The sequence below is a fragment of the Dufourea novaeangliae genome, unplaced genomic scaffold (genome assembly GCF_001272555.1).
Source record: "Dufourea novaeangliae isolate 0120121106 unplaced genomic scaffold, ASM127255v1 scaffold109, whole genome shotgun sequence".
In the NCBI taxonomy this organism is placed as follows: Eukaryota; Metazoa; Arthropoda; class Insecta; order Hymenoptera; family Halictidae; genus Dufourea; species Dufourea novaeangliae.
In genome coordinates, this window is record NW_015373997.1 from 2538823 (window position 1) to 2555878 (window position 17056).

The window sequence follows — 17056 nt, forward strand, 5'->3', positions numbered from 1 at the left end:
TCATCCATCCAAAAAATATCGTTCTGTTTCCCAGAGGTACGATGTACTTTAGATCGAAATTATACAAAAGTATTACAAATTTCTCGCGAAATTTAGTGAATTCGATCCAGCATAAATCTCGTTCCAGTTCGACCGGGGTTGAAAATAATTCATCGTTCGTCTTTCCCCGCCGACTAAATAGAAACGTCGCTATTAATCTCGACACGTAATTGCGACACTGAAAGGGTTAGACTTGTTAGCGCGCCGGACGATATATCGCCGGCATGCTTAGACGCTAAATTAAACGTTTCGCACGAAAATAGCCGAGCGCTTCGGTTCATCTGCCCTTAATACATTACGGAGACGCGGGACGATCGCGATTCAGATGGATCGCGACACAATCCACGCTCGAGAGGGAAGATTCGATAGGGTCGAAGCGGTCTAACAGTTTTCAAAATTGCATAAAAATAAAATTTCTCACAGGATCACGACTGGGAATCGTAAATCATCGTTAAATTACGGATTGTATGCATTTATGGTGTATCCTAGAATCTGAAATTCAATATAATAAGAAGCTCAATAAATTTCAGTGGCATGCATGCACCAGTAAATGAACATTACATACATAAAAACGAGTTAATTAAGTCATTAAAATAAGCAAATAATTAAATAGTGATTTCTTCTAGGGATGGGTTGGAACTTAATTTTTGTAATTCTCGAAACGCAAATCCGAAAAATCTTTGTGCGTTTTTAGTTTCTGTAAACAAATCTTGAAATATTGACATTTGCATAAAAATCCGCAGTTTAATCATAATATTCCTTTTATTGGACTTCACCATTCGCAGGGAAACTCGTAATACTAAATAGAGGTGATTTCTTATGAAGTTATAAGTCAAAAACCCGAATATACCTAGAGCTCTGTTCACGAGAATAATATAAATTGGAAACTGTAATCGGTACGCCTGCAGTCGTACTTGCAATAAGTAGAAGCAGACAGCCATGGGCAGACATATTGGCCGACTCCTATTCGGTAGTACACCCAAAATATCTTCAGACCATCTTACTCGAAAATGAAGACCTTCATCACTTTCAGGGTGGTGCAATAACTTTGACCACTTGAATATCTCCGTTATTCAACAACTTTTAATAGTCAATTCACATTTATAAAAATCTATGTCGCAAATATCATTAGGCTAACAATAATCGATTTCTTAATGTCAGGATATTTCTGTTAGAATTGGTCGACTAATAGCACCAAATACTGTTATAAATACTGTATAAATCCGACTTTCAGATTTAAGAAGAGCCTCGTGCATGAAATTAACAGCCTCTAGAAATATAATTAAATTAATTGTAATCATTTTTTCGAAAGGGAATTCGCCATCTGCCTGAAAAATAGCTTAAATGTGTACAAAATAATGAGAAATATTTTCAAGACTCGACTGTACCTTGGTTTTTCGTAAATAAACAACAAATATATAAAAAGAAGACCAGGAATTAATTTGTACACCTAATAAAAATATTTTAAACCAGGCCCGTTTCTCAGTACAGAAAACAAAATTGTAAAAGAGGTGCCTAAGCAATATTTTAAATCTTGAATTTTATGCACCTCCCTAATACACACGCACTATTAGATACAGCCACGCTTGCTCCCGTTCACCTCATTCCGAAAACATCGAAAACACCCCTCGGATCCAACCGATCGATAATCCGACCGGTAAATCGACCGGGACGGCTTACGTAAACGCTGCGGCGCGATCGATGCCGTGATCACGTGCGCCGCACGATCGTCCGCGGCCAGGCCGGTTAATCGTACGCGCGGTAGCCACTTCCGGCGAGTAGATACGAGTAATTAATTCGAAACGATCGGATCCCGTTTACGCGGTTTAATTGCTCCACATTCGTAGAAACAGTTACGCCTACTTCTCTCTTTCCCGCCGCGTTTCCTCGGCCCGATTCATCGTATTAGTACTCTTCCTATTATTCTTTTCTGTTCTCGCGCCGAAAGAAACGTTCTTCGCGCCACGGTGCACAGAGTTGCCTCGATCTTTTGTTCGGAAACACCCAACGGTGGGCAAACAGAGACTCCCAAAGCTACTCTGTGCTGCTCCCGAGACAATATTTATCGGGTTTCGTTGTAATCTTTACTGAACTTATGTATTAATAATCGGTAACAGTATAGTATGTACCAATACTAGAATATTTTATTTCTGTGGCTCTTGAACATTCAAAAATGCATGGGAAGTATTTGATCTGACACTTTTTGGAGTAACCTTTCGGGTTTTGTTGAAACTTGAATATTTTATAGTCTTTAGGGGTATGTAAACGAATCTCGATGGAAGTTTGAAGATTTCAGAAATTGTTCATTTTACAGCTGTTTGAAGTATAGTGTCAACCTTTTTTCAATAAATTATAACTGTTCAACTAATGAAATAATCAAAATAAACTTTGTAGATACTTACAGTGTAGAGAACGAGTCTTAATAAAATCATTTCAGTTAAAAAAATTTTTTCAATTACAACATTTATCTTACAATTGTTTTAAGGAAATTAAAAAATCGATAGAAGGAATTTTGAAAAAGAATAGGGACATAGTCCTATTTGTCGCTATTATAAAATTGCATTTCTTTAAAACAACTGCAAAATAAATAGTTTTAAAAAAAATTTAATTATACCAAAAAGATGCAGTGAATGGGTTAAAGTTCAAAGTTGACATGCACAATTACGCATGGAAATTTTGATAATAGAGACAATTTACTCAAAGGGTGCGCTGGACAAAAAGAAAAAACTTTGAAAACGGGACGGTGAGCCAAAAAAAAGTTGGGAAATTATGGTATACACCGCCGCTGCTTCTTCTTTTTCTTCTTCTTCTTCCCCCGGCCGTTTTGTTCCATTTGGTAAGAGGATAGAGAGACGGGCGCAACGCAAGGAATTTTCATATGTAGGCCATCTGAATCGAAGCGTTCGGAATACAAGAGAGTGCCGGCACGGATTCGCGGCCTGACGATTTCGACGGTTCACGGTTAACGCTGTGACGCCACGGTGGCGTCATGCGCCGAGCGACAATTGTCGGTGGCCAATGACGCGACACCTGGCGTCCACGTGAGCATCGACTGGATACTTTTCAGATATCGAATACCTAATCGACGTTATTGAATATTTTTTACATACAAAGGAAAAACCGTGTCTTGTTGATTCTTGAAAAAAATAGCCGGTCACTGGTGTGAACGTTACTGGCGAGACTAGCCGGTCGTCGTGGTGTTGATCTTACGTGATCAATAATTATTCAACACTTTAATTACGGCTATCGACAATACACGACACAACGAAACGAAATAAAGTTTTATCTTCCTATGGCATTACACTTATATTGATATTTTTTTTCTACAAAACAAACGCTTGTTTATATGCCTGTTTATTATTTTCATTAGTATCACTCACATTGACCTATTTTTTTACGTTTGGACGGCCAGTTTCATGAATGCATTGGGTTTACAAATTACAAAAAAGAAACAAAATACAGTCAAGAATTGAAAATATTCCCCATTGTTTTCTACAGATTTACGCCATTTATCAAGCAGTTGGCGAATCCTCTCTAGAAAAAATACTGACGATTTTGAGTCTATAATTAATTGTGGGGGCCACGAGTTAATTTGTACGCCTAATATACCCGTAGTTAAAGGGTTAAAAAATCGTGCAAGAAATGTCAAATTTTTTTATTATTACAAAAAATTCCTAAACTTGGAAATAATTGCCAAAAATTCTGAAATCCTTCATTCGAGTTAACTCATTACAAAGAAAAAATGGTAAAATGTGACAGTAGAAACCAAGGTTCAGTGTTCACTGGAAAATGGCTATTGTCTGGCGAAAATAAGGAACCAGCGTCGAACCACACAGTTAATGCACATTTGCGAATAAACTAAATTGGTTCAATAGGTTCGAATTAGTTCAGGATAAAGGAAATTCCACGTTACATCGTAACCGAGTTAACTTGGGTTATGTCCTTAAGCGGTTAATAAGGGGCACAGTAAGGCCCCGCGACGATCGTGCATTGCCACCGCCGATGATAACGTGATAAGCCAGTTCTTGGGAAGAATGGCCAGATATCCAGGAATTCGTGGGTATCGACCAGCGGACTCGCTTTCTGTTTCACGCGAAAGATAAGGAGATAAGAGGTGCGATATGTAGGACAAGGGGGGAAAGACAGTACGCAATCCGCTGTGAATTTATCCCGAAGATTTTTATTTTTCAGGGAATCGACGAGGAAATTATTTTATTGGCTTGGTAGGGACGTCGCATCTTTCCTTGATTGTGTGAAAGACCAACTTACGAAATCGTTCTGAGTTTCGTTCATAACTTGTGATATAGTATATTTTAAGGTTCTCCGTGATTTCTCGGTACACGTTCCATGAATTCTCGAATCAATAACTTTATATTTCTTGTATCATTAATTAATAAAACAATAGACCTACTAAATACTATCGACAGGAAGTAATAATTCTTTCAGAAAAGGTTACAAGGTATGGTCAATAAAAAAGTTATGCAGTGAATATGTTTTAAAAAAAACTGGAAATATTGTTAGAGATATTATTTAGTAAAATAAAGGATTTAAAAAATTACGATCTATAAAAAACAATTTTTGAAAATCTAGTAGTATCCCAAATTTTCTTAACGATAATCTAGATCATTAACGATGTTAATGATCTAGATTAGACAAAAAAAATATTTTAACTCTACTGAATATAAAACTGTATGTTTTAATCTTCTACAGTCTGTAACTGTACCTACAATGTTGTCTCGTCTTGTTGCAGTAGAATCAGCCAGTGCCCCGTAGAACGAGGACTTTCGCCGCGCCCAGTACACATGTAAGTACAAGCGCTTCTTCCACTTTGATCCGTGTTGTTAGTATCCGTGCATGAGTCGCAAACAGCCGACTTACTTTGTGGCGACAAAATGCGTTTCGCCAACGCGTTTCTTGGGCTGACATTCGCTATAATCACGGTTCACGAGCCAACTTACGCTTCACGGAACTGCGTGTCCTCGTGTTATTGCAATAAAAGTTTTGGGGATACTGTCAGTGTACTAACAAACTTTTAGTTTCTTCTTAAATTACTTTCTTTCTTTATACTTTTCTATCTCTATAAATATCAGTTATACGATTTTTCCACGGACAGAGAAAAAGAGAAACTCATCTAAGATAAAGACAAAAGGTAGTGTAACGCAATCAATTGAGTGATTCATTTGCCGAAGTGTTTTTTTTTTTACTTTTTATATTTATTTCATTTTACATATGGGTTTATTTTACAAAGGTTAAGCAAGTGCTTTGGCACTAACATTTTAAAACAAAATAGAGTTAGTCACATTCATCTGTGAAAGGGTCAACTGTCGAAGGAGTCAATCAGTATCGTCCAAAAGTTTCAAATCACTGTATGAATTAAAGGATCTAGGAAGTTCCTGTTTAAAAAACCTGTTTTGAGAAATTTTATCGGGAGTTGCCAAATTATTCCGAACTGTTTACCAACAGTGTACGTTTTACAAAATATATCTTTACGTTTTAAATAATCTACAGACTTGTTCTTTCAGAACAGCTTCAAAAATAGTGGGGATCATTGCAAATCAGAAAGGTTTCCAGCCCCTCATAAATTTGTTTTTTGCTCGAAATTGAGCCTTTGCTTAGCTTCTGTTTACTCCGTTTTGATTGGTTCCAGAGGGGAACCTCCCCCAATGGTAGGGATGACGCCGTTGCTCGTGTCGCATTCATCGAGAAATCACTGTAATTCGAAACTTATTGCAAGTGTGCATTAACTTGAAAAGTTAAACATTAACACCAGTAAAATAGTATTTCACTTCGGCTAAAGGAAAACTAATAACCCTCAGGTTAATTAAATCCATTTTGAATTCGTCAACACAAGTCAGTCAGGATGTTAGAATAACACAAGGGGTTAATATCCGCTAAATAATATTTATTTAAGCCTTCCAACAATTTCCAAATGCATTCTAATATTTACTATCTATTCCATAAGTGTCCTAATACTTACAACCAGTAGTACACATTTATCCTCTGGCATCGCCTCGAGCATCTGCCAGAGGGCGCTAAACTACCCAAAGGGGTTAAACACACCGATCGTAAACCCTTCAACCAAAACGCCACTCAATGTCCATCGCCTCATTCTCGGCTCATATTCACCGAATTTTTCAATCTATTACTAGACGATCACCCGAAAATAGAAACCCCCCCGTTACGAACATATTCCCCAGTCCACTAAACCTGTCTCCCATTTGAAACTGGCTCCACCTCCTCATCTCGGGGCATTTTCGGTGTGGCTAACAGGCTACACAAAAGTCATCCGTTCGAACAACTCGCTCGAGTGACTCACACCTACCAGACACACGGGGGCTATTCAACCGGCGTGCGTCGTCGTCGTTTCAACGCCTCGAAACAGGAGCATCGGGCGTAACCGCGAAAGGGTTAAAACGGTCGTTCGCTCGCGGTATCGACATCACATGGTCCAGGCCGCCGAAATCCCATTTCACGTGACCTGGGAAAAGGAGGAGGATGAGGGTGATGGTGGTAATGGTTGGCGAGGGGTAGAGGATGGAGGGGGGAAACGGTGAGGCACCACGGTTCACAATCCATCCTTCAATTCCGGTCCGGTAGAAGGTTGAACTCTCTATGTCCACCGTGCGCCGGCGTGTGTAATCGGCACACGCTCGTTCGTTCGTTCACTCGCTCGTTCGCCGCTCGCTTACTCGCTCGCTCGCTCGCTCGCGCGCGCGCGCGAGCTCCGTGCGTCTATATCGGGATTTTTGTAGCGGTTTATCATTTTTGTGCCTGTCCCCCTTTTACACCCCACCATGGTTTATTTAAAGTGTCACGAAGGCGAAGGCGTGCACGCGCATGCGCGCCCGCGCGCCGCCCGATGTTGGCCAACAGGCTGTTACGGGCTTTGCACCGACGGCGGCGGCCGTGTTGCCAAACCGGTGCACGCGTATGTGTGTGAATACGCGGCCCGTATATACGTACGTCATAGGTATAGACACACGTACGCGTACACACAGAGGACAGGACAGACGCATCGCCATTCTCCGCCGAGTGCGGTGCCAATCAGTGGCGGAACTGCAAGCCGGTGCATCCGAGACCAGCGGTACCGCCACCACCGTCGGCTGTGCACGCGTCCGTGGATTTCCAATCTCTCTCTCTCTCTCTCTATCCACTCTTGGTACCCGTACTCTCTCTGTCCTTGTATTTTCTTGTTTTTTTTTCTTTTCTTTTCCGCGGCTACATCGACTGAATCGACTTTGCCGCCCGTTTCACCGGCTGCCCTCGACTTTACGCCTAAACTCCTTTATGGCCGAGGGAATCCGGGTTACGGGGAAAGATCCTGGCTCGATGAAGGATTGAATGGTACTTTGAGGGGGGAGGGTAGATATGGGCCGCCAGGAGGTCGTTGATGAGACCGATTTTCATTTGATATGTAAGTAGAACGGTTTATTGGGTTTGATCCGAGGTTAGATTTGTTCATGGGGAATTCGGAGCACCCTTTTGGGATGAATGATCATTCTTGTGCAGGGATCTGTTTTATCGGGTGCGCCAATTTTTAATTTGTGTGGTTTCTTTACAGCTCAAGGACTTGTGTGTTTTATTCAGAGTTGTGCGTAATTTTATTCGAATAATACGTAGTTAATGAGGTTGAATAAAATTATTTCAAATTTTGAAATGATTTGGTTTTAAGAAATGGAAAATACATAAAAAGTAGACGTGAAATTTAAATACGTTGGATACTTAAAGGAAATATTTAAAAATATATTATCCACGGAAACATAATCCTTATTTTGGGTCATATAGACACGAGGGGAACAGCAGATTAAATAATAAATTGAGTAATAAGTATACACGATGAATACTTGAATTACATTTTCTTTCTTATTCACTAAAATTGTAGAGTTAATGGAATTTCTTGGAAGATTGACAAGACAGACCCCTCCGAGATAAGGAATAATTCCATAAAGATTAATAAAAAAAATTCTTTTCAAATCTAGCATAGTGAATGATTTAAAATATGAATTGTTTATTACCTGATATGAAAAAATAAAAAAACATGACACTAGGCAAATATTTTTCAATTAAATTTTCTGTTAATAGTATTTAGATTGTTCAGAAATTAGTAATAAACAGCAATGACGTGGCATTCTGTTTTCTCTTTTGTCATTGTGTAACGTACAATTGTAAACGGTTCTTTGAACCCTCAGTATACCGACTAGTTGACCACAAACAGCACACCTCGCGTTATACAATGTACAGCATTCGAATCATTAACAGGTATGTATTCTGCATTCACAATTTACATAGTTTCCCAACAACAATTTATTCTTGTCCTACGTACCTATTTTCTCCAGTGTGGCCATTTTTAATTCCCTAGTATACTTCCACTTCAAGTATTCAAGTATTTAAACATTTTTATTTAGAACTATTTCTAGGGTGTTCTGCAGTCACGTCGGACTAATTGTTTACAGAACAGAATTTTTCCAATGTACGTTAAAGCAAGAGAATCCATATAAACTACGATTAGCTACACCTTAATCATTGAACTTGATCTTGCACAGCTACTCGCGTTATCAAAACAGAAAAGTGTTTCAATGAAACATCACCTTATCAAAGAACATAGTTTATCATTTATCCAGGTGCTCATGCTTATACAGATAAGTGTACACATAGAATTGTAACAATTGCATTCACTTTGTTGAATCTTCTAAAATTTCTAAAAACCCTACGACCGAAGCTACATATCATTCAATCTGCTATTTAAAAAACTAAAATTTTATAGTATAGAATATTCTTAGTAACATCCCATTTCACAAGCTCCCATCTCACAAAACAAAGCTTCCAACTCGTGGGGCGTCGATATAAAGAATAGATTTACAAGAAATGGTAAAAAAAAAAAAAAACGCATGGATTCGCCGGGAACAACGAAATTTACCGTTTTCTCAGGTGTACTCGAGGCGCAGTCACATTCTTCCCGCAACCGTCCGTTACGTTCGTTTCATTCGAATGCGGGTATACGCTCGGTGGCTATTCAAATCGGCCCACAAAAAGGCACACGCAAGAACCACATGATCCATGGATCCGTGGAACGCCGCTGCGTGTGATATCGATGATTCCGGCACGCGCGATCGCCGTGGTGACCGTACGAAACGCGTCAGCGCTGACACACACGGTGTGTTTTTCATTATCGTTGATCGATAAGCGTCGATCGGCATGAATTATTCATCGTGTACGTATTAATTGGAGTGCGTCACCGGCTATAGGTGTTCGTCGTCGAATTAACCCGCTGTTGCATTCACGATCGATCAGGATCGGTAAGAGAAACTCGAACCGTGAACTCGCTGTCACTGGAATTTGACAAACAAGTGTGCATGATCGTGTCCGTTTAAGCGCGGTGAGACGACGATCTCACGACTGATAAATCGATCGATACAGTCTAATTTTAGACGATCGTCGTCTTTGTTCGATCGAAAAACAGAGGATTTTTAGGGATTCGAAATTATATGTTTATGGTGTGACAATTACTTGTCTGAGTAAATAATAATACAGATCGAAAAGTAATTTTGTAGTGGGAATGATTGGATTAATTAGAATCAGCTGGGATAAAATTATCTTTTTGAAGTAGTTTACCAGGTAATTTAGGTTTCATGTGGCAAATTCGAAGTTCCTTGATATACAGAGTGAAGAAATAAAGGGGGTCGTAACCTGTAGGATAGATAGTACACGCGAAATGATGAAACAAATTCAGTCCTGATAAACATGGGTCGAACAATAAACATTTTCAAAGTTATAAACAATTTTTTGTTTCGGAAACTATTAGGATATTTAGCATATATCGTAGGATTATTTTATCATTTCTTCTTCTCCTGGTTACAGAAGGTTTTCTGCGATTTTTATTAGTTCTTTTTACAGTTTTCTTAATTGTTTATGTATAGGCTATATTAATAGTGTACGCAATTATTTCACTATTTATATATTATTATCAACATACTGAAACCCCTGGTATAGAAGACAAAATTTTGTACAATTATGCTTTTTACATATTAGTGCCCCAAACTGTAAATTTGCATAAACATTCGCAGTCTATTCGTGCGAAATTGTAACGTCGCTTTATACGTAGACTATGGCAGTTTATGCAAATTCACAATTTTCGTTACTAATATTATAAAATTAAAATTGGACAGAATTTTCTATTCCGTAACAGAGGCTTCGCTGCATTAATAATAACACATAAATAATATCACACAGTATTAAAATTTCCGTTTCATTCCATTTTCCAAGTTAAGAAATACTATAAATGCATAAACATCCGCAGTCTACTTATACATACATGTAACGCTAACAACGAACTGTTGATTCTCTTTACATTCTTTTCACCTTTCTGATTCACCCTCGAATGTGCAGATGTTTTGATATACCCTGTATACGTGTCACGAATCAATAGAGAGCTAGCAGGCCACAAACGTATTAATATGTAGAACGTTGAAGCAAGAATAGGGGGGACGAATGAAACAATGAACGAAAGGAATACAATTCATTCCTAATATCGTGGACCTGTTTTCGTCAGTGTTCGTGGAAATCCTCGTCGATCAATTTTCCTAAGGGTAGCAGCCACCCCTATTTCGTCGCTTGCCGATGGAAATAATCTCCGATTAAAATCGTGAACTTGTCGAGAAGGGAAACTTGTCGATGCGCATCTATAGGGCTCGTCTTCCCGTCTTAGTCATCGCTGATCACAATTTCGATCACGAGAATAGTATACAAAATCGAATTCGATTCGAGGAAGCCGAAGCGTCGAGCAATCGTGGGACAAAAATCGAGGCACCCGTTTCTCCCATATGCACGGTACGTGTATATTTTTACCACCCTTATGTCGCGTACGCACAATACACCGTATTGGCGCATGCGCACGCCGCCCCTCGGACTTTATTTTCGGTGATCTACCGGGTTCAGCTGAAACCACGGAACACGGTGAATATATTTTAGCGGCAAATTTAACTGGTAATCGAACGAAATTTTTCTGGTTTCTACAATCAGAGATACTTGTGAATTTTCAGGTTTTGAAATATTTTTTATATATGGTGAATTAGCTTTGAACTTTAATCTATTGACTTTTCGAACTTTCAACCCTTAACTACAGAGGACTCGTCTCAGAGATGAACAATTCGATGATGTCTACTTTGTAAGACGTTTTAATGATCAATTGAATGGTATTTAAAAACAAAAAATAGTGCATTATTTGCTGGCAATTGAAGGTTACTCATACGCTAGAACTTCTGAAATTCTCTACTAGGTAGTGATTCAGACTCATCTCCGAGACATGTGGCCTGGAGTTGAGGGGTTAATGATCTCGTTTGCCAGACAATACAAATACCTCAGTTACATTAGTACATATATTACGATTTCTGTGTATTATTTTTACTTTGCCAGAGGTTAAAATTCAACAAAAATCTTAAACGGTATACAGTTTACAAGAATGTCCCACCACGCGTCGAAGTAAGTCCATTTAATTTATTAGAAAAGTTTGTTGTAAAATTGTTACTGCACTCTTCGAGAAAGAATTCCGGCCGAATTTTCAGCCGGGTGTTATTCAGCGTATCTCTCACCGCACGCTTCTCGACGATTCTAAAACGGCCGACGGCGCGTTTGGAAAGTATGTAAAAATGGTTCGATCAGCATGGGTAATCGTCGGGAGAGAGAAAGAGAGAGGAAGAGAAAAAAAAAAAGAATTCCCGCTGCACCCGGATTCTCTATCCGTGTCAGTGAAGACGAAACGTCGTGGCCGCGACTCTCTCTCTTGTGAAAATCTATGGCAGCTTTCATACCGATTACAATGGCTTCCGTTCAGCGGCGTCTATATCGATCGTGAAATCCAGCCGCTCGTAATGAGCGAAACACCGTTTACGAATTATTATTATTATTTCGAGGCGTTCACCGTGCACGCTCCGTTTTAACGCCGAATTTTTTTTTTTATCCTTTCAACTCTGTGACGTGTACACGATTGTTAAGAGTTCTTCATAGAAAGGAGATTCTTCTTTATTCTATAGAGATTATATTTAAGATTCTATGGTAAAATTGAATACGCGAAGTGGACAGAATATAATTTTATTTTCTGTGGGCAGAATAATTTTGTTTTCGATTAAGTAAATTCTGTGTATCGTTTGTTAAAATCTGTTGTAGAATTAATGGAGATTCTATGTCGTGGAAAATATACAAGATAGATAAAAATAAATAATTTCGTAAATTTAAATGAAGAAAATTCTTTTCGAATCTCTCACAGTGAATGATTTAAAATGCGGATTGTTTATTGTGAGATATAAAGTATTCAAGAAACGAGTAGGAATAAGTAATAGAAATAGGTGAGATAGAATTGTAAATGAGTGGTAAGATAATAACGTAGTAGTTAGGAGCTTGTAAACCAAGTCCAATTTCATAGCCATGAGGCTGAATTAAATAGAATTATTATTATATTCAAGAAACGATTAATATTTCATAAATTATAAAAACTGATGGAGTAATAACAAAAGTAACGAGTGTCCAAGTCAACCCGTAAATACTTGGATCATTCCACGTCAAATCGATCACTTTTGGCACACGAAGTGAGAGGTTTTGTTCAAAATGAAATATATTGTAGTCCACGCGAAATTAGAAGAGGTTTAAGTCATCGTTTCACTGGTATCGCATTTGTTTAAAATATACAGACCGTAAAACTTCGGAACTTTGACCTATTTTCGTGAAACCAGGGTGTACTTATAAATGTTTTATCTCGGAAACTATTTATCGTATTAAGTTCATTTTCCCTTTATTTTAATCTAGAAGGTCTTACCTATTAGAACAAATTTAGTATATAACTTTATATTCCTAACAACAAAGACCTAAGCAAACGTATTATATCACGACACCGTGCCAAGCCTAAAAACTGTCCTCCTTGAACGTGTGAACAAGTGTTTATTCTGTATTCACAAATTCATACAGTCTCCCAACAACAATTTATTCCTGTCCCACGTTCGATAACGTAAATATCCGGTGACGACACCGTGGTTTCCAAACAGATTTAAAATTTGTTCCCAATCTGGCCCTCAAAGGGGGAAAGAAGGGGAAGGGAGGACCATCTTTGTTCCTCATTGGAATTTTCGAAAACTACTCCCCCCACTTCGCCCTCGATCTTCCCTTTTCCAAATAATCGCGTATAATGAGGAACACGTGTTTATCCCTAAATTTAGCGTAACTCGATGGGGTGAAAGGTGGGGGCAAGAGCGTAGCCGGAAGAAAGAGCGAACCGAGTCAAAGAGTTGTCGTTTAGCATGAAACAAACGAGACGTAGTAGAAGGGGGGGGGGTGTGCTAGAGTGGCGGTTTACTCGATCGCTATTCCTCACAAAGCGGACGTTTCGCCGAACCGGAACCACGAGGAGACCGGCGTCACCGACTGAGAGCCGTGGCTATTTAAGAACGATGGTGTATGGAAGAGGAAGTGCGCAGGAAGTCGAGGAGGAAGGGTCTCTCCCCCGTTCAAAAACGCCACGCGTGGCCTTGCGCTATAAACGACTTACCGAAATGAAGGAAAGAAAAATGGAGGTGGAGACGACGGGACATAGGCTGGGATTCTTTGTTGGCGAGCGTGAATTTTCGTTGGATTGGTTAATAACTTGATGGACCCCCCCCCCTCCGTTCTTTTTTTTTCTTCTCGATAGCGACTGGTGTGTCAAGGTGAACTTCTGCTCGGTGTGTCTGGAACGTTGTTTTTATGGAATCGGGGACTAGAAGAATGTGAACGAAAATAGAGATGTTTTTGGATTTTTTTTTTTTATTTTGTTGACGAGTTGGAATTTTGAATATATTGTTTTTTTGAAAGATAGATTGTTTTTCGTAGTGCCTACTGCGTCGGGATACAATTCTGGTCCATTTTTAACGTTATTATAAAAGTGGAAGGGAAAACAGAGAAGGAGGCACGAAAGGATCTGAAATAAAATATTTTGTTGGAAGATTTTTATTTAAAAAAGAAAATTGCTATACTTCTATTGGATATATTTTATTTCTTATTGTTGTTTTACAACGTTTTCAATGACCTATTTAATAGTGTATAGTATAAATAATATAATTATAATATATTAGTATAATTAAATGCGCAAAATAGAATTATCGTTTGGTTGTTTAAATAATTGTATAATATAAATGTTATTCTATGGACTGGTAATTAATGAAGGTCATACAATTATGGGATCTGTACTATTTAACTAATTTCTTTCCATTTTGAGGGTAGGTAAGTTTGTGCATAATTTGGCCCAAATCATACTTACCCCTCTGTAGACAATATAAGTCGACGACCCAAGCGAAATCCCATTTTCCCTAACTTTACTCCTAACTTTTCTTTTTACAAAAACATTTATTTGAACATTTGACTTAACAAACGATTGTATAATGTAATAGAGACTCCGATAACTATCCCAAAAGTGTGTCAGAATTTTTGAAAGTCTAAAACAGCAAAAAAGTTAGACTCGGGCATAAATGACCCAGTTTGCCTACAGATGGTGAAGACAACCGAGAATAATTTTAAAGTAACTTCAGAATATTTCTTCAATGGTTCTTCTTTCCAAATAGCCACGTTACTTTCGACCCCGTGCAATCTTCAAGTTCTCCCCAAAAAGACGCCCCCGTATGTCAACAAAACCCTCGTCCACCCAACTGCCAAATCAATCGCAGAAATCGCACACGTTCGTTCGTCAACTACCAAATATCGATTCGAACGGTGGACATAAATATTCAGTAACCCTGAAACATTCATCGTTTCGATTATCCAAATTAACGACGTCCAATAGAAGAACGGTTTATAATGACCGATAAATAATAAAACGATTTCCGCTAAACAGCGAACAACTGTAATTCCATAGGGTTCCGAGTAAGATATACCTATTGATGCCAACACGGGCTCGAGTATTAATTCCGAACCGTTCGAATGGTATTCGAGTGTGCTTGGACGGCGCACACACCTAATAATACCGCAAATATGTTCATCGGGTCGGGGAGGGCGCAACGTAGGCCAAACAGGCAGGAATACGTGCGATACTTGTCGCGCATGTCCGTCTTGCACGTTCCTTCGCCTAGGTGCGCAATGTGATCGATACGATTTCGTTGATCCAGGAAAGGATCCGCGGGGGGACGTGGCGGTATCTTGCGTTGCTTGGGGGTGGCACGGTTCACCGACGGAATTCTTGATTATCTATACATACGACGTCGAGTCGTTCACCTCCGTTCTTAAAAACTATTCCTAGTGCCCGTGATATCGACGAATATCTCCGTTCAGACAGAAAAATAAAAGTACCTTTTTAATGTTGAGTGTAGATTAAGACTAGAACTACCAGCGTTAAATGTACGCTAAATTGTATAATGTGGAATACAATACAACAGAATGTAGTTTAATCTGAAATGTATAATAAATTCAAAAGTCAAATGGGAAATTTGGAATCCGTCTTTCTGACAGACTGGGTTGTTCTGGTGTTAAAGTTTCAAGGAAGATATTTATAGGATCAGAATATCCGTGTATTATCGAGCGATAAGTAATTTTCGATAGTATTGTTTGTTAACTCTTTAACGCCCAGTGTGACGTATGCGATATATCTAGAGAATCATATTTCCAGAGGTTTTGTCGTGAAATTATTAATTCCTTTCCCGGAAGAGATGTTTGGGCGTTAAAAGGTTAAAAGTAAATTAAACAATTTTTTTAAATATGTTGGTTTAATATCGATATTTTCGACTTCAAAATAACAAGATACAACGTACCTATAATCAGTCTCATGATTTTGAAATAACGATTTAAGGGTCTGGGCGTTAAAGGGTTGAGTTTCCTTCTACAGAAAACGATTACGTATGAACCTTCATCTATTACATATTTCTTGTAAACTTTCGGATTTTTGTCGTTGCTATTCACATACGATGTACCACTGCTTTTGCTGCAAAATGCTACTTATACGAATGCCTGAAAAGTAATTATTGGATTTTTTTTTAAATTCCATCTCCATGGGACGAAAAGATTTCCGAATAAACAGGGATAAGTATAATAATATAATATTCGATTCAATTAAAAAATTTTGTGTAAAAAATAATTTTGCCAAATCCCGAAATCCACGCAAGCGAAGCCGCGGGAAAAAAGCTAGTCGATTTACAAACTGCAATTCCTGCAGTGTGAAAGAAAAAATATTATGCACACATTAGTGATACTCCTTTCACTGGAACAATCGTACGACACGATCAACCATCTAAAATCGTTAGGAATATCGCTGTTCTTTTCGAGTAATTTGCAACTGGGGCCTTTAAAATTCATGCCATATACACGCGTGGTCCGTCTAATTTCAACGATTTCGCCCGCACGTCTCGATTTACAGCGACGCTTTCACCGGTTTCGAATTATCATTTCCCGTGTAATTTCGATAAGTTTTCTTCGCGCGTGAAATATCGAACGCGTTCCAAGAAAATCGCTCCTGAAACGGACATTTAAACGGAGAACCGAGTTCCATGGACGGCAATTATACAGTCCGCGTAATGTTTGCCTTTACGCAACCGCCCGAGATCCATATTTTTGTCGATTTAAAAGTACGCAACGACCGTTTCATTTTCGATACGAATTCCACGAGGTATCGACATCTGCGCAGAAATATCGTCGATGTTCTTCCAACATTATAAATCGACTTCTATTGTTCGGAAGCTAACAGTTACGTTTTGCCCGTACGGCGTACGGACTGAAAACTCAAAGGATTAACCCTCAAATGGTAAGGTAGTGGGTCTTAAGGTCATACTTGGTAAGATGGGGTCTGATCTGACCCGAGCTCTTTTTTGCTATTTTCAGGCGAGTAAGAAATCACCTTGAATTATCTACAACATTTGTTTATATAATAGAGAATAATAATTGAGTTATATAATACATAATAATATAAGTACCTATAAAAAGTTTACTAAATAATAAAAGATATTTTAACACAAGATTAATAAAAAAATAATAATAAACTGAGTGGGGACAGAACAAGTACTATAACATGGAT